The 25,718-nt window shown below is 32.7% G+C and overlaps 1 long non-coding RNA gene across 1 annotated transcript in view; it reads left to right on the top strand.

Moving 5' to 3' along the window:
• The window catches only part of LOC112641300 (uncharacterized), a 46,812-nt gene that overhangs the window by 5,789 nt on the left and 15,305 nt on the right, over positions 1-25,718 (top strand). The window lies entirely within an intron of this gene.

A 25,718-nucleotide genomic window follows, 5' to 3' on the forward strand; every position in this document is an offset into this window, starting at 1 on the left:
TGATTTCCCTTGCATTGACATAAATTGAGAGGAATATTTGTTTTGAACACACTAAGGGAAAAATATCTGTTATTGATAAGTATGACAAGTAACTTAAATATCACTGGAGGAGTAAAGACACAGAAAGTTTCATTTTCAGTGTATTCCTTTAATTTAAAAAGTTTCCACTGAAGAATAGTTATGCTCATCACAGTTGCATAAGGGTTTCATAACTTAGCAATTTAAGGTCATAACCTACTGCAAGCTTCTCTGTTTAATTCAGAGATTTTTAAAAATTCATATTTCTTTTTTTTGCTTTGATTTCTCTGACTGCTAGCTTTGACTTTGCCTATACATTTCTCATTGCACACCCAGAACGGCAAATTTCTTGAAGTATTAGAAATAAGTAAATGCCGTTAAAAGGATTACTCTGGTTTAGAAATTCCTCCTTAGCAGCAATTTATTCCATCATAATTTGTGCAAACCTGTGAAATAAGTAGTGGCAGTGAGGCTGAACTTTAGACAAACTTTCTCTTTTCCTTACTGGAAATTGTGTTTTGAAAATGGTGTCTTCTTAAAGGTTCACAGAATTTGTCATCCCTCTGTGGTCATGCAAATCTCACAGGCAACATACATTCAATCTTTCTCCTTTTTTTAGTATGTGTGCATGTATGTGTGTGGGGGTGTGTTTATCGAAAAATTCTGCTGAAAAGGGAAATTGTGTGCTAGTCCTCTAAGGCAAATCTAAAGGAAATTGATAGTAATAGCAATGATGATGATTATAAAAATAATAAATTTTTAATTAAAATGCCCTCAATATTAACGTAGAGCTTGGATGAAGACAGTTATTAACTTTGTTAATATTGGTGAAACTATTAACTATGTTAACTATTGGCAAAACACATCTTAGCTCCTGAATTTTCACTTCTATCATAATTCTGGCATTTCCACTAGGTTTTCTGTGGCATGTTCTTCTTAATAACTCCTTATAAAAAAGGTCAGATTCTAGTCATGTATGTGGGAACTCTTTGTTCATTCATTTAAATCTCTAAGAAACTCTACCCATTTGATACTATTATTTTTAAATCAAGCAATAGGTTAATATTTATATGTTCTCACAAAATCTAAAATATCAGATATATCTATATGTAAAGATATACCACAAATAGTTTAAAACAATAGAAAATTTACTCTAAAATATGATGTTCTTAGAAATAGGTTAAATTGCACAGGTATTTAATTCCAGTATATAAAAGGAATGTTTAACACAAGTGGAGGTAAAACAGAAATTATACTGTTTATAGTCTTATAACTCTACAGGAAGGGATTAGGAGACAAGGAAGAAAAGCTGTTAACATTTTGAATTTTATGACTAAGTTCAACAGTCAGGTGTGACACAGTATTTTTATTCATAGTGACACAGTTCTAGGTGCATCTTGTTCTTGATAACCTAACTTGAATTCTTTTCATCCTTCTTACATCCCAACTATGGAAAAATAAAGTCTATTTCACTAAAGCATTATTAATAAGTTAATTATCATTATGCATAACTCAGTTCAGTCATACTTATATAAGTAAAACAATTTATTCATGCTTGCGAACTGTGCAAAAAGTAAGGTATGAATAGAATGAGGATGGTGAAGGTATGTGGGATCAAAGAAGGAGATGAGAAGGGTACGTGAGTAAGTAATTTTGATGTTTCTTATTAGAAAGTATGTAAAGAGCTCCAGTGTTCTCAAATTATAGTTATCAAACAGAAGTTATCTATTTTAATCACTGTGGAGTTAGTATAACATGTGTTGGTCAGTTTACAGCATTTTCTCTATTGTTTATAATATCTATTTAGATGACTGAGATATCCACTCTCCTCTCGACTGACTCTCAACATCTTTCAACATGACACCTGGTTCTGACTAATGTGCTGTATTGATTCTTTACAGTTTCCTAAGATACTTAATTTTACTTTTATTTTTTTGTAATTTTGTTTTACTACATTTCTCCCCTCTTTTAAAAAAAGATTTTATTTGTTTATTTGGGAGGGAGTGCACGAACCAGAGAGAGAGCAAGGACGAGTTGGGGACTGGGGACAGAGGTAGAGGGAGAAGCAGGCTCCCCACTGAGCAGAAAGCTGATGTGGGGCTCCATTCCAGGACCCTGGGATCATGACCTGAGCCTAAGTCACAAGCCTAACTTACTGGACCACCCAGGTGCCCTTGCATTTCTCTTTTTACCAAATAATTGGAAAACACTTTTGTTGGTACGCCACGTGCAAAAATTAAAGTCAAATTATATTGTAATAAGAACTTGATTCCTTCCACTTCCTTTTTCTAGCTAGCTTTCAGGTCAGCATTATGTCCCCATGATAGTTCTTTATTGTAGATGGAGCCCCTATAAAATATTGCAGATGGGTGAATTTTCACAGTAAGATATATATCTAAAGAAAAAAATACACCACTGTGGAAAGAATTTCTATCTATGAAATTTGCATAGGTCTCTGATTATAATTAAAAAAAAACTGATGGAAAGGAATAGTTTAATGCTGTAATAATAGGAATTGTATTATTATTAATTATATTATTCAATAAACTTACATTTCACAATTTTATTTATTTTAATAGAGTTAGGGCTTTCAAACTAGGAGTTTTCTAAGCACTTTACTTAGTTATGTACTATTGTATTGGGAATCTAGTTTGAAAGGGAGGTATCGTGTAATCAGGTATGCCCTTGATATGGTAAAACTCTGTTTCAGTTTGACAAACTTAAGAGAAAAGCATCATCAGAGAGGATGATTTTGATTATTCAGTATAATCTTACATTTTCAATAAAAACATCCTTCCTACTCTCATTTTTACTGACTTGCATACTATCTAATGGTTAAGCTTAATTTTCCTCATGTGAACAAAAACCAAACCAACTTTGCCTTTTTACTTTAACATTTTTTAAATGAATTTAACATTTAAAATTTTAATTTATGCCAACCAAACCAACTTTGCCTTTTTACTTTAACATTTTTTAAATGAATTTAACATTTAAAATTTAAATATATTTCCTACTGTGTCTTTAAAAAATCCGGCAGACATATATATTGACCAGAGTCACGGTTCTCTAGTTTTAAATGATTTCAATAGGTGCGTTTGAACACATTTGAGTTCATTTAGAAATAGGGTAGAAGAAGGCAATGATTGTCCCTCCAAGACAGCAACAAAAAGCAATAGAAAATTTTCTTATTCAGTGAAATAATAGACATTCATTACAAAATCTATGCACAGTCTGAAAAATGGGGCAATAACACCACTTAGATGTGAAATTGAATCATTTTATAAGCTTTCATTTGTAATCTATACATTTATACAATAAAATCCCATATTCACAAAAGATTGAATCCACATGTTTCAGAATTTTTCATGAGAATGCAAGATAAATGAATACTTATCCTTCCACTCGAGAGAAAAAAACAGTATTCCAACATTGAAATGTAAAATTTTTGTACCTATTTTATTTTTAGCTCAATCTAAGAGCCAACTACTAGTTTACATGAAATATTATAATTGGTAAATTATTTTTGCTATATACAAGTAATAGACTTCAAAAAAATCCCAAATCTGAGCATTCATTGGTTGTTTCTAGCTGCATTTCTGCTTATATATTTCCAAAAATGTGAAAATACTGCCTATTAGCATAATTATTATGTCCTTAAAATGTGAACATAAAATAGTTTTTTAAATGAGGATTATATATATATATATATATATATATATATATATATATATTTAATTGTGGTATTTTTCTTTTAAATAAAATGCTTTTTTTGGTGGGGGTTGTTTCAGGTTTTTATTTAAATTCCACTTAGCTAATATAGAGTGTAATATTCGTTTTAGGAATATTATTTAGGAATTCATCACTTCCATATAATACCCAGTACTCATCACAAGAAATGCCCTTCTTAATACTCATCACCCATTTTACTCATAGCCCTGCCCACCTCCCATCTAGCAACGCTCAGGTTATTCTCTATAGTAAAAGAGTCAGTTTTATGGTTTGCCTCTCTATTTTCCCCTTTATGTTCATCTCTTTCCTTTCTAAATTTCTGCATAGGAGTGAAATAATCTAGAATTTGTCATTTTCTGACTGATTTATTTCACTTAGCATAATACACTCTAGCTCCATCCATGTTGTTGCAAATGGCTAGGTTTCATTCCTTTTCATAGTTGAGTAATATTTGTGTGTGTGTGTGTGTGTGTGTGTGTGTGTGTGTGTGTGGCATCTTCTTTATCCACTCATCAGTCAATAGACAATTGGGCTCTTTCAATAATTTTGCCATTGTTGGTAATGCTGCTAGAAACATCAGGGTGCATGTGTCCCTTCAAATTAGTATTCTCATATCTTTTGGGTAAATACTTAGTAGTGCAATTGCTGGATCATAGGGTAGTTCTATTTTTAACTTTTTTGAGAAACTTCTGTACTTTTCCAGAGAGTATGCCCCAGTTTGCATTTCCATCAGCAATATTAAGGGTTCCCTTTTCTCCTCATCTTCACCAACATCTGTTGTTTCCTGTATTGTTAATTTTAGCCATTCTGACAGGTTTGAAGTGGTATCTCATGGTTTTGATTTATATTTCCATGATGAAGGGTGATGGTGAGCATTTTCATGTGTCTCTTATCTCTCTGGATGTCTTCTTTGGAAAAATGTCATTGTGTCTCTTCTGCCCATTTCTTAACTAGATTATTTGATTTTGGGGTGTTGAGTTGGTTAAATTCCTTATAGATTTTGGATACTAACCATTTATCAGCTGTGTCATTTGCAAACATCTCCCATCCTAAAGGTTGGATTTTAGTTTTGTGGATTGTTTCCTTTGTTGTACAAATGATTTTTTTCCTGATAAAGTCCCAATAGTTCATTTTTGCTTTGGTCTCCCTTGCCTCCAGGGATATGTCTAGTCAAGAAGTTGCTACAGCCAAGGTCAAAGAGGTTGCTGCCTGTATTCTCCTCCAGGATGTTCATGGTTTCCTGCCTCACATTTAGGTCTTTCACCCACTTTGAATTTCTTTTTGGGTATGGTCTAAGAAAGTGGTCCAGTTTCACTCTTCTGCATGTTGTAGTCCAGTTTCTCCAACACCATTTGTTGAAGATATTGTCTTTTATCCACTGAGTATTCTTTCCTACTTTGTCAAGGGATAGTTGACCATATCATTGGAGTCATTTCTGGGTTCTCTATTCTGTTCCATTGATCTATGTGTCTGTTTTTGTGCCAATACCATACCATCCTGGTGACTATAGATTTGTAGTTGACCATATCATTGGGGTCCATTTCTGGGTTCTCTATTCTGTTCCATTGACCTACGTGTCTGTTTTTGTGCCAATACCATACCATCCTGGTGACTATAGATTTGTAAATAGCTTGAAGTCCAGAATTGTGATGCCACCAGCTTTGGTTTTCTTTTTCAAGGTTGCTTTGGCTATTCAGGGTCTTTTATTGTTCCATATAAACTTTAGGATGGTTTGTTCTAGCTCTGTGAAAAACGCTGGTGGTATTTGATAGAGATTGCATTAAATGTGGAGATTGCTTTGGATAGCATAGATTCTTAAAATATCTTTGTTCTTCCAATCCATGAGCATGGGATGTTTTTCTATTTCTTTGTGTCCTCTTCAATTTCTTTCATAAATGCTCTATAGTTTTCAGAGTGTAGAACTTTTACCTGTTTGGTTAGGTTTATGCTTAGGTTTCTTATGGCTTTGGGTGCAATTGTAAATGGTATTGATTTCTTGATTTCTCTTTGTGCTGCTTCATTTTTAGTGTATAGAAATCCCACAGATTTTTGTATGTTGATTTTGTATCCTGCAACTTTACTGAATTTGTCTCTCAGATCTAGCCTAATTTGAGGAAGTACACAGATATTCAAATCCAGGAGACACAGAGAATTCCCATCAAAATCAGCAAAAGTAGGCCAATACCAAAACATATTGTGGTAAAATTGCAAAATATGTAGATAAACAAAAAATCCTCATAGTAGAAAGACAAAAGAAGTCCTTTGCTTTCAAGGGAAAACAAGGTTAAAAGAAATATTTCCATAGAAACTTAGCAGGCTGTAAGAGAATGGAATGATATACTCAGTGTGCTGAATGACAAAAATATGCAGCCAACAATACTTTATCCAGCAAGGCTGTCATTCAGAATAGGGAGATAAAAAGTTTCCAGAGAAACAAAAACTAAAGGAGTCCATGACCATTAAACCAGACCTGTGAGAAATATTAAAGGGAACTCTTTGAGTGGGAAAAAAGACCAAAAGCAAAAGACAAGAAAGTAACAGAGAAAATCTCCTGAAACAATGACAAAACAAGTAATAAAATGACACTAAATTATTTCTATCAATAATTACTTTGAACGCAGGGGCATCTGAGTGGTATATTTGGTTGAGCATCTAACTCTTAGTTTTGGCTCAGGCTGTGATCATGATTATAGGATCAAGCTCCTTATCAGGCTCTCCACACTCAGTGCAGAGTCTCCTTGGGATTCTCTATCTCTTTCTCCCCCTTGATCTCTTTCTCTCTCTCTCTCTCTCCCTCTCTCTCTCTCATGTAAATAAATCTTTAAAAAATATTACTGTGAATTTAAGTAGACTCTATGTTCCAATCAAAAGACATAGGGTATCAGAATGGATTATTTAAAAAAATCCATGTATATGCTACTTATCAGGAGTCATTTTAGACCTCAAGACACCTCCAGATTGAAAATGAGGGGATGAAGAACCATATATTATACTAATGGATATCAAAAGAGGCCAGACTACTAATCCTTATAACGGTCAAGCTAGATTTTAAACCAAAGACTGTAAGAAGTGATAAAGAAGAGCACTATATCATAACAAATGGGTTTATCCAATAAGATGATCTAACAATTGTAAATATTTATGCCCCCAACTTGAGACTACCCAAATACATAAAACAATTAATAACATGAAGGAACTCATTGATAATAATACAATAATATTAGATGTTGTAACACCCCCATTTACACCAGTGAATGGATTATCTAAGCAGAAAATCAACATGGAAACAATGGCTTTTAATGACACTATGGAACAGATGGACTTAACAGATATATTCCTAACTTTCCACCCTAAAGCAACAGAATACATATTTTTTTTTCATGTACATATGAGACATTCTCCAGAATAGATCACATACAAGGTCACGAGTCAGGCTTCAACAAGTACCAAAAAGACTGAGATCGTACCATGCATAATTTCTGATCACAACACTATGAAACTTGAAGTGAACCACAAGAAAAAAATTGGAAATACCACAAACACAGGGAGGTTAGAAAACATCCTATTAAAGAATAAATGGGTCAACCAGGAAATTTAAGAAGAAATTCTGAAAAACACATGGAAAAAATGATAATGAAAGCATGAGAGTCCAAAACCTTTGAGATGCAGCAAAAGCAGTCAAAAAAGGGAAGTATTTAGCAATAAAGGTCCCTCAAGAAGCAAGAAATATCTCAAATACATTACCTAATCTTACACCTAAAGGAGATTGATAAAGAACAACAAATGAAGCCTAAAGCCAGCGGAAGAAGGGAAATAATAAAGACTAGAGAAGAAATAAATGACACTGAAAACAAAAAACAAAACAGGAGAACAAATAAATGAAACCAGAAGTTTGTTCTTTGAATGAATTAATAAAATTGATAAACCTATAGTCAGACTTATCAAAAAGAAAAGGGAATGGACCCAAATAAATAAAGTAACAAATGAGAGAGGAGAGATCACAACTAATGCCACAGAAATACTAACACTTATAAAAGAATGTTATGAAAAATTTTATGCCAACAAATTGGGCCATCTGTAAGAAATGGATAAATTCCTAGAAACATTCAAACTACCAAAACTGAAACAGGAAGAAATAGAAAATTTGAACAGACTTATAAGCAGCAAAGAAATTGAATCAGTAATCAAAAGTCTCCCAAAAAAACAAAAGTCCAGGGCCAGATGGCTTCCCAGGGAAATTTTACTGAACATTTAAAGAAGAGTTAATAGCGATTCTTCTCAAATTGTTCCAAAGAATAGAAACAGAAGGTACATTTCCAAATTCATTCTATGAGGTCAGCATTCCCTTGATACTAAAACCCAAGTCCCCACTACAAAAGAGAATTACAGGAAAATATCCTTTATGAACATAAATGGAAAATTTCTCAAAAAACGCTAGCAATTTGAATCCAACAGTACATTCAAAGAACCATTTACCACAATCAAATGGGATATATTCCTGAGCTATAAGGGTAGTTCAGTATTCCCAAATCAATCAACATGATACACCACATTAATAAAAGAAAGAATAAGAACCATATGTTCCTTTCAATAGATGCAGAAAAAGCATTTTTCAAAGTACAGCACCCATTCTTGATAAAAACACTCAACATAAGGTGGGGATTGTGGGACCATATCTCAGCATCTAAAAGGCCATCTAGGAAAGACCCACAGCTAATATCATCCTCATTGGGGAAAAACTCAGAGCTTTTTGTCTAAGGTCAAGAACAAGACAGGGATGCCTACTTTACTATTATTATTTAATATAGTACAGGAAATCCTAGCCTAAGCAATCAGAATATAAAATATTTCTAACAAAAGTCTTGAACCCACAATGACTGCAAACATTGAGGAGATGTGATTAGACTGACTGCCACAATGCAAGCAAGCATTCCTTTTCTCATTAATAGTCCCTCAAAACATATTTCTCTAATATAAAAGGTAATAAAAGGAAAGAATAGAAGTAGTAGTAAGCCAGAAGAAGAGGCCATTAGATCAAACATTCAAATAAATATTTTTAATCAGAAATTTCTGTAATGAAGAAATGGCTAAGTGATATAACTGACCTGGTTTAATATTTCATCCGATAGACATACACCACCATTTCTGTAACCCAATTATCTTTTCCTTTTTTTATTGTCTTTATATCGACTTAAGTTAAAGTCAACATGTAATTTTATTCCTCACATTTTGCATGTCCAGTAAAATAATCTATACTAGTGAATCTTTAATTTTAGTCAGTCATTTTTTAGTTATATTTTTTAAAGGGAGAAAAAGTTCTTAAAAGAAAAATTTTGAATTTAAGATTCTCCCTTTATGGAAAAGGAATGTAGAGGGTCATACAGTTATTTGTCATGATTTTCAGTAAATCCTCTTATCTCAAAAAAAAAAGAAAAAGACCCAAAATGAGCTCATTGATATTTAAAGTTACAAATTGGATACTTATTCCTTTGGTCTGGTCCTGGTGCTTTGACTTTCATTTTCATTAAAATGCAAATATCCTAAGGGGGCTCACTATTTTATTCATTCATTTATACTTTCCTGTAAACAATTGGTATACAATCAATATTTCTTCGTTTATACTGTCAGATCATTTATAATGAAATATTACAATTGATTTTTTAGGGGGTGTGGGAAGAGAGAAATAAAGAAGTAATTTTCAATAAAACATATAGTGTAGGAGAAAAAAAGTATAACTGTGAAGAGTTCATAAAGACACCTTACAATTTTGCTGAGAGTTGACCTTGATTCTACTTCAGATACAACTTAGTTATAATGAAAAGCAAGTTCCATATTATTGTAGTATACCTAGTGATAAAAATGAGCATCAGAGATAGCTAATACTAGAAAATATATTTTATATTTATTGATTGCTAAATATATTGAACAAAATATGAACAATGAGTAGAGACTGTAAAATTTCCTAATATCTCAATATTAGATAAAACATTTCTTTCCCGTATGAATAAAAGTAAGAAGACCAGAAAAATCAAGTTCCTTTCAAAATCTGCATATGCATATTGAAATACAAATAATTAAGTTTTTCCTTTTCCATCTTCCTTGAAGATTGTAGGGGGTGCGAAAATGTGATGGCCTTTTGTATTAACTGTGTTTTAGGAGGGAACAATCTCTGAAAGCTGCATTGTATGAGGAGAATTTAATAAAGAGAGGGATCTTGTTTATTTTTTTATTTCTTTATTTTTTTAATTTACACAGTAAAGTTCACTTTGTCGTTGTTGTTGTTGGAAAGATGCATGAGTTTATATACTTACACAAACACCAGCATAGACAGGATACAGAACAACTCTTTTTTTTCAGACTCTCCCCCATCATTTGTCCCCTGCAACCACTTATCTGTCCTCTGTTGCTATAGTTTTACCATTTTTGAGAATATTATAAAAATAGAATCATACAGTATATAATATTTTCAGGCTGGCCACTTTTACTAAGCATAATGCAAACATTATTTTGTTGACAAAATTCAACATCCGTTCATGATGCAAACTCTCAGTGAACTAGCAGTCTTTGGTCACATCAGGATCTACTAATTATAGCCCTGATGTATGAAACGAGATGGTTATCTGGAGTATGACACATATCTACCTGTATTTTTATTTCTGCCACATCTATTGTGATGCACACAACAGTAGTTTATATTTAAATGCGTTATAATAAGGTTACAGTACAAATAAAGTAATAATGTAAAAAGTATTAGCTCCTTTCAGTTATTCCCAAGATTTGCTGATTAGGGTGATGTCTTAGGAAAAAAAAAAGAGAGAGAGAGAAAGAACTGGAATTTGGTGTTTGAGTTAAATAATGAAACAGACTTTTGCTCTTCTTCTCTTCCTCCTTTGGAAGGAACATATATTTTGCTTGTTTAGAAATTCAGAATCAAGACAATATTCCTTTTAGTCAGCTCTAAGACTGTAGGCTCTTACATAAATCCTCTAAGTAAGTACACAGCTATACAGTATGGCAAAAACACAAAACTTAAAATTCTTTTTACAGTATCAAACAGAAAAAAATATAATAGAATATTACTTAGATTTAGTGATTAAAATCGGTCATTCATTCGACAAATATTATCAATCATATAGTATGTGGAAGGAGTATGATAAGGATTGAATATTGGGTCCTGAATAAGCTTTCCCCCAATTACTATTTTCCCCAATTAGCTCTTTAGAGCCTTCAACACCATCAGTATTGGACACTGGTTATTATGAGATGAACAAGTTAAATATGTTTAGTTCTACAAATATTTCTTAATTTCATTCTTTTTTTTTTAATTTTTTATTGATTTATGATAGTCACAGAGAGAGAGAGAGGCAGAGACACAGGCAGAGGGAGAAGCAGGCTCCATGCACCGGGAGCCCGACGTGGGATTCGATCCTGGGTCTCCCGGATCGTGCCCTGGGCCAATGGCAGGCGCTAAACTGCTGCGCCACCCAGGGATCCCCTCAATCTTAATCTCAAATTGAATTTGCTAACCAACGAACACTTATTAGAAATGCTTGGAACTATGCCATTTTCTATTCATCTACATATACTTAATTTCCTTCCTATCATTCATTGTTCTGATTTATATTAAAGGAATTTGAACCCTAAACATTAAATTTCCTAGACCTTTCTTCCTGCTGGAATCCAGTTAGTATTGGCAAGTAAGAGGAACTAGCAGGTTTAGTTTATTTATTGCATTTATGCAATTTGATTTTGAAATAATTATATTTTCATAGTAATTTGCAAAGAAAGAATGCAGAGAGGCACAGTATATTCTACACAATTTCCCCAAATTGCCAAAACTTAAATTATTATAGTACAACTACCAAAACCATGCATTGACATTTATATAATGTACATACAATTCTATTTCATTTTATCACATGCATAGATTTGTATAACCACCACTTTGATCAAGATACAAAACTGTTTCAGCACCATAAAAGATCTCCAATGTTTTATCCTTTAATAATCATTCCCATTGCTGCCATGCCCCTCCAGCATCTCTGACCCCTGGCAAATACCACTATGTTTTCTGTATCTATCATTTTGTCATTTCAAGAATGCTATCTAGATGGGATCATACAGTATGTGACCTTTTGGGATTTGTTTCTCTACTCAGAATAATGCCCCTGAGATCACTGGCATTATTTTAGAAGGAATGACCAGCACACAGCAGTGAGTGGTGGTTGACTGGACTTTGGTTTTCCAGCAGTAGCAGGAGGTAACTACCAACAGTTGTGGGAGCCACAGGCTTCAGAGGCTTTCAGCAGCACTGAAGGATAAATCAGTGAGTAGCTGCAAGCTTCAACTGACTTAGGAGGGTCCGGCATTGGCAATATCTAGCAGGGTCAAGGGAACAAGTCCACTTGAGCTCTGGAAACAAGACCTCCCTTGTTTCTTCCAGACCTCTGGTATGGGAGAAGTTTCCTGAAATTATTATTATTTTTTTTTTGGTTCCTGAAATTATTAATCTCTATTTACTTCAGTGTCTCCTTTTCATTAATTCTACCCTTTTAATACTTTTATAACTAGTTCTCAGTATTTAATACCCTCTATATTACTTACTTAGCATAAATTCTACTTTTCTGAGTGGATTCTGACAGAGACATTGTTAAACAGATTCGATGCTAAGAAGTTAGTTCATAGAGTATCATTAACACATATTGATAGTATTGATATTATTACTAATATTAGTGATAATAAAGCTATTATTTATTGGAAATCTATTCTGCACTAGGCATTCTGTATAATAGCTTTCTTTCAAACAGCAATGAAAAAAAGTTGAGTAAGAAGAGTAGAGCTAAAAAAAAAAAAAAAAAGGAAGAGTAGAGCTATGCCAGCTTTGAATACAGTCATTTTTAATTATATAAACACATTTTCTACATGTATTTGATGAAAAAACTGAATTCTCAGAGTCAACTAAAAGTTAATCTATTTCACATGACAGCTCACTTAGGAGTCCAATGGTCATTCAATGTCAACGTGGTTAAGTTTATGATGCTTAATGACAGAACCAGAATATGGTTGCAGTGAAATGTTCTGGTGCTATAACACTCACACTGTGAAATGCTGTCCTATTGAGCATTTCAGATTCCAAGTCCAAGCCAATATTCTTTAACTTGTGAAAATACTTTTGGCATTATATTTTATGTTTGCTGAAAAGTCGTCTCAGTCAAAATGGTTTGGTGGTGCCAGTTGAAGCCTTGTGCAGCTGGCAACTTTTAATTGTTTCCTGTATAGCTTGGAATGACAATGATGCCAGTGGCCTAGTTTAATAATTGATTACTTATTTAAAATAAATAAGTTTTATGTTTTGCTTTAACTGGCTACACTTTAAAAAAATGTTTTTTCTAAAAGGAAGAAAATTATATAAAAGTCTCCTAATTTAATAAAAAGCCACGTTAAAAAAATAAAAAGCCATGTTTTTATTTCTCAAATTCCTTTGGAAAAATTTTAGCCTGTATCTTAAACATTTAGTTATCTAAATATTCTTAACCAGTGACCATGATTGTCACTTATTTCTCCATGAATTTTTAAAGTGATAACTCTAGTCCAAATTGAATTGCTCCTAATAAATTGTATTTTATATTAATTATACCATATAATTTGTGTTATATTTTACTGTTTTTACAAAACCCCCACCACTTTTGTTTCTGAAATTGATCAATTGTTAATAATGCCAAATACATTTATTTCATATTTCTACCATGTGTAAGACCTTAATGCTATGGATATATTAATATTTGTGTTTTTAAGCTCTCACTCTAATAAAATATTCAACTAACTTGTTTCTATATCTGTATTTGAATGTTTACAACTACTAATTTAAGAGTAAATTGCTAAAGTGTTCTCTTTTAAAATTGAGAATCATGCCAAATCAGAGCATGCAATCCCCTCTGATCATGGATTCCATCTGGTTTATACACTCTCTGCCTTGTTGGCCAGTGATTACACTGGGTGTTTATTCAACAATCATTGTCTCAGTGCTAATCTCTAAGTAAAAACAAAGCACTCAATGTGACAAAGTCCCTGCTTTCATAAAACTTGTATTTAAGAAACATAAATAAGAAAAATATTAAATAAAAAGATAATTTCTCATGATAATAATCATATAAAGAGAGCAAATCACAAAAATATTATCTGAGGAAGAATTATTGTAAACAAGTCATGAGGGACGCCTGGGTGCCTCAGCCGTTGAGTGTCTGCCCTTGGCTCAGGGTGTGATCCTGGAGTCTGGGATCCAGTCCCACGTTGGGCTCCCTGCACGGAGCCTGCTTCTCCTTCTGCCTGTGTCTCTGCCTCTCTCCCTATCTATGTCTCTTATGAATAAATAAATAAAACCTTTAAAATAAGTAAATAAATAATAAATTAATAAATTAATAACTAAATAAGATAAAATAAACTGATAAATAAGTCCTGAAAGAAATTCTCTTAAAGGATATGATATTCAAGCTGAGAACTGAATTTTGCCAACAGCTTATTCAGATAATCAGAAGAAAAAATATTTCAGTCCATGGTTAGCATAAACTCCTGGAGGTGAGAATAAGCTTGACTTACTTAAAAAAAACGTTTTTTTTTTTCTTTAGGTGTTTTTTAATTAAATTAAGTAGTTTAGATTTTATACGAGGAATAATAGGAAACATTTTTGTTTGAACAAGGAGGTAATCTCATTTTATTTGAATTTATGATAATGAATCTGTGTTGTGAAAAATGAATTAAAAGTGGCAAAATATAAAAATGTCTTAGTTATAGGTGAGAAACAACGGTTGTTTAGGATGGTATCAGTTGATACAAAGATAAACAGGCATATTTGCAATGTGTTTGTTAGCCAAATTAAAAATACTTGCATAAATTAGAGGTGAAGAACAGAAAAACTTAGGTGGACAAATGAAAATTTTAGGAAAAGCTCTCAAAATGTCAAAAAAATATTTCTCTCCAAGCTTCACTATTTATAATCAGCCAAATTTTATATAATTTAATCCTCTCAATAATTATATTTAATAATTATTTTTATTGTACTCTAAAGATGAATTCACTCAATGTCAGGAAGATTAAGTCAATGTCTCAAGATTGCAGAGCTTTCTTTAAGGTAAAATTAGCAATATAAAACTTCAGAATATATTTGAATAGAAATGCCATAGAAATAATTTAGACTCCATGTTTTTTTCTGATTGGAAGCTGCTGAGATGGAAGGTGGGAATGTATATTCATTTGTTAAACATATGATTTGCTCATAACATGTGCCTCTGAAATAGTTGTACCTGAAGTATAAGCTGGCAAAAATTTCATTAAAAGAAATATTTTAGGGGATCCCTGGGTGGTTCAGTGCCTGACTTCTGCCCAGGACATGATCCTGGAGTCCCAGGATCGAGTCCCACATCAGGCTCCCTGCATGGAGCCTGCTTCTCCCTCTGCCTGTGTCTCTGCCTCTCTCTGTGACTCTCATGAATAAATAAATAAAATCTTAAAATATATATATATAAAGAAATATTTTACCAAAATCACTTGATATGAATTTCTTATGAATCTAACTTGAAATTTTCTGAAATACAACCACAAAATTCATTCTTTACTGCCATACAAAATTAATGAGATGAATTTTCAAAATTTAACAGAGAAGTTCATTAGGGATTATTTAGCAAATTAAGCTTGGAGTATTGGCATTATTATATTATTTTTTATGTTTGTTAGTATTAAGCTTACTAAGTGCTAGTTTCTTTCCATAAGTTATTTCATTTAATTATTAAAAATGTACTTAGAGGTAGAAAGTATATGGATTTTTCCAATCCAGATACTAAGGAGACAATTCAAGTAACTTGGTCAAGATCACTAGGTTAAAACAGCCTGAGATGAGTTTCAACTTCATTTAGTTCTAAATTTATAATAAATACTTCTTAAGTACATTCTATTTTTTCCAGCAAAAAGTGGGTAGAATGATAGCCGCTGTTTTGAGATATATCTAAAAGTATATTTTGATTTGTGTGTGGTTAATTCATTTTTTCATATACATATACCCATACCTTATTTTAAAACATCTAAGGATTTAATTCTAGTGCCTCGTATTTGTGTAGTATAGAAACATAGAAAATTTGACTTGTTAGATATAAAACAGCAAATGTTAATTTCCAAGGATATAAATACTAATTCAATTCTTTACTGAAAGCTTATTCTTGTCCCAGAGCTAGAACAAACCATCCTAAAATTTTATGCAACCACAAAAGACCATGAATAGCCAAAGCAGTCTTGAAAAAGAAAAGTAAAGTTGTAGGCATCATGATTCTGGACTTCAAACGATATTACAAAGGTGTTCTTATCAAGACAATATGTTACTGGCATACAAAGAGACACATAAATCCATAGAATAAAAGAGAAAACCCAGAAATGGACCCACAACCATAGGATCAACTAATCTTCAACAAAGCAGGAAAGAATATCCAATGGTAAAAACACAATCTTTTCAACAAATGGTGTTGGGAAAACTGGACAGCAACATTCAAATGAATGAAACTCAACCACTTTTGTACACCATACAGAAAAATAAATTCAAAATAGGTGAAAGACCTAAATGTGAGATAAGAAACCATCAAAATCCTGGAGGAGAACACAAGGAGCAACCTTTTTGACCTTGGCTATAACAACTTCTTAAGACATGTCTCTGGAGACAAAGGAAACCAAAGCAAAAATGCACTTTTGGGACTTCAAGAAAAAAAGCTTCTGCACAGTGAAGGACAGATGCAGTGTCAACAAGAATAAAGGGAACCTTTGGAATGAGAGACTCTATAAAGAATTTATCAAACTCAACACCCCTCCCCCAAATAATCCAGTTTAAAAATGTGTAATCCAACAGATTTTTTAGAAAATAAACATACCCATGTGACGATAATCCAGTTTAAGAAATAGAATAATGCTAGCAAACTAGAAGCCTTACTGCCTCCCCCGTCATCTTCCAGTCTTTATCCCCTCTGTACTTACCAAAGTTAACCAGTATCTTGTAACATTGGAGATTGGTTTTGCCAATTAGGGGCCTTTTATAAATAGAATAGTGTATATTCTTCTGTGATGACTTCTTTCATCCAACATTATGTTGCTGAGAACATGTAATTTAATGCATATTGATTATCCTATTCTAATCTAGCATTAATTTTTTAATGCAGCAATTCATGTATACGGTTGACTCTTTTTTTTTTAAGATTTTATTTATTAATTCATGAGAGAGAGAGAGAGAGAGAGAGAGAGGCAGAGACACAGGCAGAGGGAGGAGAAGCAGGCTCCATGCAGGGAGTCCGATGTAGGACTTGATCCCAGGTCCCCAGGATCACACCAGGGGCTGAAGACAGAGCTAAACTGCTGAGCCACCCAGGCTGCCCTACAGTTGACTCTTGTTAAACAACTGGGTTGTGTCCAGTTTGGGACTACTACAAGTAATTTTCCATATCAAAACTCAATTGATAAAATAACAATTATAAAATAGTTTATTCACCAGGGCAGCTCAGTCAATTAAACGTCCAACTCTCAGTTTCAGCCCAGGCCAGGATCTCAGGCTCAGGGAACCAAGCTCCACCTGGGGCTCCATGCACAGCATGGAGTCTGCGTTTCTCCCCCTCTCCCTGCCCCAGGGACTCTCTAAAATAAATAAATAAATCTTTAAAAAAAAGTATATTCTCCACTGCTGCTGTGCCATCTCTGCATGGAGGAAGCATTCATATTAAGTGTTCTAGACTTGTCCTGTTTGTCTACTTTTTATTTTACCCTTGCAAGAACACTGCACTCTCATAGCTTTAATAATAAACCTTGATATTCAGAGTAATAACCCCTTTATACCTTTCTCCTTTTCTTCAAGAGTCATGCTATTTTGGGCTTTCAAATTTCTAATAACTTAGATTTGTTGACCAATTTTAGTAAAAGTTATGCATAAATTTGTTTAGGAATATCTTAATTCAAGAGGTCAATTTAAAGGGAACTGACAGCTTTCCAATATTGTCTTTTGATTCATGGATCTGATATATTATTCCCTTATGTCTAGTTCTAAAAGAAAAAAAAAAAGACTCCATTCTTAGAGTTACCATTTTTTGCCTGTCAGTTCAAATAAATAACTTAGTTTCTCTCCTCTGTAATTTGGATATATCATATATTCATTATAATTTAGTACAAAATGTTTTACAATTACATTTATGATTTATTTCTTTGAGCTACAGATTATTTAGAAAAAAGCTTTACATTTCTAAACATGTGATGGTTATATTTTGTTATGACTTTCTAGCTTACTTCCATTATTTTATAATCAGAATGATTATGAATGATTTAAACCCTTTAAGCATGTCAACATTTGCTTAGTGGCATAGCATATGGTGAAATTTTATTAACATTGCATGTATACTTCAAAAAGACATTATTTTCTGCAATTGTTAGTTTCTATAGAAAAAACATTATATCAAGATTATTCATCAGAGTTCCAATTTTCTATATTCTCACTCATTTTTTTGTCTGATTGCCCTACCAGCTATTGAAAAATGTATGCTAAAATTTCCCACTATAATTATAGTTTTTTATATTTATCTTTTTTGTTTGGTCAAATTTTACTTTGTTGTGACATTGTATTATGTGACTACAAATTAAAATCTGCTATATTTTCTTCATTAATTAAGCATTTTATCATCATGAAATTTCACTTTATCTTTTCCCTTAAATTCAACTGTGCCTAACTAATAGCTCCATCAATTTCTTTTGATGGGTATTCACATAGCATTTGATTTTCTCTACTTTTACTTTTAAATGCTCTTCATTTTTTATGTTTCTCTTATTTGTAGTATATATATATTTTTCTCTATGTCTGATAATTATTTTTGAACATCAATTTCATGTATACAAATGTGCTTTCTGATATTGGGAGTTTAAATAAACCATTTTGGTACTTCTTTTCTCTTTATTCTGCCTATTATGAGTTTCTTTCATCACTTATTTGATTTATTTATATTTATTTTTATAAAATTATTCAATTTTCCTTATATTACCCATGCACTCATTCTTCTACCACTATATCAGTAGTTTCCAGATCATATCATACATTGCTATCTTATCAAAATCTAATAAAAATATCTAATTTCAGTATGGAAATGTCTAAGGTTTTGGATTCCATTAGCTCCATTTATCTTTTTCACAATTTATATCATCTTTCTCTCATATACCTTAAATTTTTTAAATTCCACTCGATATTACTATATTGTTTTAAGCTCTTACTATTCATTTGATTTATCCAAATATTTCCTTTTATAAATCCTTATCCTTTATCTTATCCAAGTTATCTGATCTTCTATCTAGTTTCATGTATATTTTTTCAACACTTGAATACCCTCTTATACTTGCTTTATCATCAGAAATACTAATGACACATTTTCTCAGCTTGTTCTTTTAATGACATTTTTTTTATTTCATCTTTCTTTTTGAGACTAATTTAGCTAAAATTGTAGACTAGAAGCCCCTTCTTTCCCTGCCAAACACAGCCCAAAGTTTTAAATATTATATCCAATCATAATCCTCTATTGTTTTCTTTTTTTTCCTTCTTCTATTGTTTTCTATGAGAAATTATGTGTCAGTATTGTCATTGATTATTTGAAAGCACTCATTTGTATCTCACTTCCTACTTTTCTATATATCTATTTTTTTTACATATTCATTTTGTGAGAAACACTGATGTCATTATTTTTGCTGAGGCAAGTGCATTTAGTTTTAGTTTCCTCTTGTCTGAATTTTTGCTGCCCAATTATATTTTATGTCTTTGGGTAATGATTCTAAATTTTTCATGGGTTGGAGTAAATCAAATTGGGAATTTAAACCAAATCCTCCATCACTTATTTACCTTTCAATTATGATACAATCACCTACATTAACTTAGTTTAAAAATATTTTATGTTTAAATTTACATTCAGCTGTAACTTGAATAAACACACATACACACATACACACACAGACTTATAGTGATTTTGTGAAATTCGGGTTTAGAATTAAAGACATAATGCCTAGGACAGCCCCGGTGGTTTGGCACAAAGCGGTTTGGCACTGCCTTCTGCCCAGGGCGTGACATGGAGACCCCCGATCCAGTCCCACGTCAGGTTCCCTGCATGGAGCCTACTTCTCTCCCTCTCCCTCTGCTTGTGTCTCTGCTTCTCTCTCTCTCTCTCTCTCTCTCTCTCTGTCTGTCATGAATACATTAAAAAAATAGACATGCCTAAAATAATTGTTATATTTTTCATTCTTTAAAATAAACTTATGTGCTACCAGTACTCATTAGGACATAGAATGATGATAGGCCTGTGGTCTCATGATAACAAGAGAAAAACAAAACAAACAGCAAACAAAAAAACAAGATGAAATATTTAAAAGATAATAGACTTTTATAGGAAGGCTATTGTAGAGTAGTGTATGCAAGGAAGCCTGAGAAACAATATTCCCGAGAGGACCAAGTCTCCTATAGGTGAGCAGAGTGCCACAGCTGGCTAAGGAAAAAAAAAAAACCTCAAGCAGAATTTTAAGGACAATTTTAATAGCAAGATAGATTAGAATCCAAAAGAGGTTAAAATGTAAAATTAAATAACTCAACCTAAAATTTTTCCTCTTGTCTGAATTTTGCTGAAAGATTAGCAGTGAAAGTAGTTGGAAATCTGAAAGAATTTATGAAGTTTTTATGATTTGCAAAGAAACTAGATTCATAAACCCTGACATAAAGCTCTCTGAAATATCACTCCAATAACATATTTGATCAAATTTTCACAAGAATACAGAGATCAGCCCTTCAGCAACTGTAGTTGAAAGTGAGTAGAAAGAGATTTTTCTAACAAAGTGTAAAAGAAAAAAATCTAATTAAAACAGCACCAAAAACAAAAACAAAACAACAAAAACAGCACCTAAATTGGTAGCATCTGACTCTTTAGCTTCTTATTCTAGCTGCTAGAAAAAGGAGAGAGCTTGTAACATCATGGATACAAATAGAAAATGTTGTATTTCCAAAATCCCTATGCTGTTACTTTATACCCATTGTCCAGAAAATAATAGGGAAAAAGTGAGAAGTATGGAAAAACTGGAAACTCCATACATAATTAAGAGAAAAAAATTCAACAAAAGCAGATCCCCAGGATGATTCAGATGTTGGTATTAACATTTAAACAATTATGATAAAATACATATTATGCCTTGGAGAGTAACACAATCTGTTTATTTTCTTTATTTTTTAAAGATTATTTATTTATTTATTCATGAGAGACACACTAGAAAGAGAGGCGGAGACATAGGCAGAGGGAGAAGCAGGCTCCACGCAGGGAGCCTGATGCGGGACTCAATCCTGGGTCTCCAGGATCATACCCTGGGCCCAAGGCAGGCGCTAAACCGCTGAGCCGCCCAGGGATCCTCTCAATCTGTTTATTTTTACAGCCAAGGCAATGAGGTACCTTGTGATGCTTCTTTCCTAAACAGAAACCTTTTGTTTTTTAATTATGGCTTTACAGAAAAAGTGTGAAGGCCACTTCATTAAGGAATAGAATATAAGACAGAAGTCCTTTTCACATTGGAACAAGAAAAACTGCTCCAGTCACCACTTCTGAAGTACTGAAAGGAGGACAGAAATAAATGTAGGGCAAGCAGGTGATTTGGGATTGTGGGCCTAAACTTAGGGATTTAAGAAGGTTGCTGCTAATAAAATAACCATGTTCGTATGGGGAAGACAACTGAGTTAGTGTTGCTCATCACTGACAGATTTACCACCATTTAGCACCATTTACTATGGAATGGGAACTATTCTGCACCATTGGTAGAAGAAGTAAACTAAAGCAGGTTTTCTAATATCCCCTTACCTTCAAGTAGTAGCAATAAGTGATAAAGAAATCCCTAAATGTTACAGGAAGGGATCATGGAGTATGCTAACGTTAAAAAGCCCTTAATGTGAACAGTCTTTGAATCCAGAGGCAAATCTCTATTGGCCCACATATCAACAGTGGGCATCACATCATCTCAAAATATTAGATAGGACTTGGCAAATATAAATTAAAAGACCAAAACCGATCAGCCATTTTGCATCAGAAAGAACAAGGGATTAAGATACTCCTAATTGATTGAATCTCTTCTCTCATTGGCTTCTATGGAATCACAAAAGCTATTCCAGGTACTTAGCGCCTACATGAAGAAAATGACGGCAGACATATGAAGCACTAAGCATTTATCTGTATGAGTCTGGAAAAAAAAATCAACTTGTAAAGACTAAGATACCATAGATGAAAAAAATTTCTAGTTGTTTGCTTATTTGTACACTTGGTGTACTGTACTTGGATTAGTCCACTAATTGGAAAATAAACAACGAAAAGCTATCACATTATTTTTGTTCATTTAAGAAGCTGAAAAGCAGAATAAGTATATTTAGGATTCACTATCTGAATAACTGCAGGAATATCTGAGAATATAATTTTATTTTTTAACATGTATAGGTCTTCTTTTTGAGAACTGGCTGATAGCCTAAAAGGCACAGCTCTAACATGGCTTTAACCTATTATTTTTTGATGTTTAATGAGTAAGAAAAAATGAAATAATAAAACAAAACTATACATTTAATTAACAAATATCTATCTTTTTCCCAATCTCCCAAAACATAATCTGGAATGGGGAAAACAGACTCTCAGTGTGTTTGTTCCCTTCACATCATCAGGACATCCAGGGAAAAGCCTGAGCAGGACCCTCAATAATATAGGATCCCAGACAATGGACCCCTTTTGCCAGAGTCTAAGGAAGGTACTGTCTCACTAGCAGTATTATGCTTCTTTGGTAATATTAATGGGAACTAAAGGACGAAACATGGAGATATTTAAAAAGAAGCATAAGTAGAGAACCAGTTAGGAATGTAAGAGATTTTATACTTATGTAACACAGACTAAAGTCAAATGCAAAGGTATGTTAATTCAATAAGCTGCAGCTGGGATGAGTCATAGCTTGTAAATGGTTTTTATTAGGCCATTAGTAATCTGAAGTTATGAAATTATGTGGCTTTAAGGTCAATCTAACATTGCACTACTGTTAATAAGATATCTTCATGATTTTCCATCAACCTACACACTGAGTCATCACATTTCTGATATCAGGCTAATTCATCAATAAGTGGATTGTTTCCTCTAAAAAGAAAAGTGCAACCTATAGCGACATATGCATTCTAACAGAATATGAAAAACTAAATTTTATGTAATAAATTTTGAAAAGGCTTGGCAATTATTCATCCCATTCAGTGTTCTGCAAAACTTTTAATATCTATTCAGAAAGTCTAATAAAAATTTTTCTGGATTGAAAAGAAACAGGACTCTCCCTGATTCTTGAGTGCCTTTCAAGCAGTTTGTTATTTAAGATTCTTAATGAAGACAGACCAGTTCCATTCCTAAAGATACACTTCATTAACATCAATTATTTGAGTCCCTGTAACATGTATAGATACAGAAAAAGAAAAATTTTAAGGGGAAGATAACCCAAGTGTTTGAATAATTAACAACTGTTTAATCATTATTTATTGCCTGTTTCATAAGTTTACTCTAAGATGCATTGCATTAGAAAAAAAATAATGCAATAATAGTAATATATCATTCAGTAAAAAGTCCCTCAGGCACCAACAAGGTAAAAAAATGAGGAAGAATATAATTTTTTAATCTCTAGCATACATGTAGTATTAAAATATTCAATCATTTACTCCAGTCCACAAAGCAAGCCAATAATGTGAATTTAATCCAAAGTGAGTTTTTTTTTTTATATCCATAATTATTTTACTGCCAATAAAAACAATCAGTAATTTTGGATTCATTTGGATTCAACTATGCATAGCATCTCTATGTTCAAACCACTTTGTGACTTGAAACTATTATTCTAGAAGAAATAAATAAAAGCTATTTTTAATATACTGTTCATATAAAATCTACCAACTTTACAAATCTTTATCATTTGACTTTCTTATCCCTGACTTCCACCTTTATGTTCACACTTGATTTTAATTTTTTTAAAGGTTTTATTTATTTATTCATGAGAGACACAGAGAGAGGCAGAGGCATAGGAAGAAGGTGGAGAAGCAGGCTCCATGCAGGAGCCCCACGCAGGACTTGATCCCCGAACTCCATGATCACATCCTGAGCTGAAGGCGGATGCTCAACCACTGAGCCACCCAGGCGTCCCCACACTTGATTTTAATGATTTTAATAATTCATTAAAAGGAAAAAGAACAGTTGCTTTCCTTTACCTTTGCTGCCACTCATTCTTCATCACAACACTTTACAAGACTTTAATTAAAAGACTTTCTTTTATTACCCAAATACATTTTGTTCATCATGATAAAGACAGTTGAATTCAGTGTCAGAAATCTAATTGTCTTTTATTTAGTGGCTAGTTCATTGATACAATCAGTATAATTAGGCTGATCTTGAAGTTTAATGAACATTCAGAAAAAATAAAATCTCTACAGGAAAGAGCAACAACTCTAGTAAATTATATTCCTTGGTTTCTTAATGATCTAGGTTTTGTTCTGATATTGGTGGAAGAATGAAATCTTACGTGTCTTACCTTGCTCTATTAGGCCTGCTGATGATAAACAGAACGTTTAAAGAAATGATTGTATGCTATGGCTGCTGTTACAGAGCCATAGCTGGAAGACTGATTGCAAATAAAAAGATAATCAACAAAATATTCTCTGTCTCCAGAGCCTTATTGCACTAGGATAGGAAATTAAAGTCAAATAAGCTTAAAAGTGAATTCTATACAAAGGAAGGGTTTTTGTATACTTAGGCCATTTTATTATTCCAATGACAACTATAATAAACGATTTAATTTTAAAAAAAATAATACAAATTCCTCAGATTTACATTTTTTCAATAAACATTTTATGTTAGAACAGTTTTAGATTTACCAAAAAAAAGATGTCAAGATAGTAATATGCTTAATCTCCCTATTATTAATATCTCACCTTAGTATGGTACATTTGTTACAATTAATAAACTGATATTGATACATCATAAGCAAAGTTCACACTTTATTAAAGTATCCTTAGTTTTTATCTAATTTCCTTTTTCCGTTTTAGGATCTATCTAGAATATGACATTGGATTTAGTTGTCTTGTCTCCTTAGGCTACTCTTGGCTGTAATAACTTCTCAGAATTCTCTTGATTTTGATGACCTTGATAATTTTGAGAAGTAATGTTTAGGTATTTTCTAACTATCCTTTAATTGGAATTTGTTTCATAGTTTTCTCATGATTAGACTTGGTTTATGTGTTGTGGGGAAGAGCAGAAAGGGAAAGTGCTATTTTCATTACATTATATTCATGGGTTTATGCTATCGAAGTAACCTCACTGTTGATGTTGACCTTGATCACATGTCTGTAGGAGTGTTTATCAGATTTCTCTGCTATAAAGTTACTCTTCCCCCCCCTCTCCGCTCTATACTTTATCCTTTGGAAGAAAATTACCATGCATAGCCTATAATTAAGAAGTGAGGGGTTATACTCCATCCCCTTGAGGGTAAAGTATCAACATAAGTTATTTGGAATTGTTTTCCATGGGCTTGTCTATTTTCACCTATTTGCTCATTTATTCAACCATTTATTTATATCAGTATGGACCTATAGGTATGTATTTTGTACTTTGCCTTTTAAAGCAGTATTACAATATCTATTTCGTTGTTAAAAATTTCAGATTTGGGCATTGGTAACTCCTACAGACAGCCACTATTTACTTACTGCATCTATCTGATATATCAACATCAGAGTGTTGTGTTTTGTTTTGTTTTGTTTTGTTTTGTTTTGTTTAGAACTTCCTTACTTTCTGGCACCGAAAGGCACTCCATACTCATATTGAGTATTTCTATCCCAGTCCTAGAATCAGCCACTTCTCCAAGAAGCTCTAGTTTCTTTACATGAAAATCAAAGA

Source organism: Canis lupus, chromosome 33 (assembly GCF_003254725.2).
Source record: "Canis lupus dingo isolate Sandy chromosome 33, ASM325472v2, whole genome shotgun sequence".
Classification (NCBI taxonomy): Eukaryota; Metazoa; Chordata; class Mammalia; order Carnivora; family Canidae; genus Canis; species Canis lupus.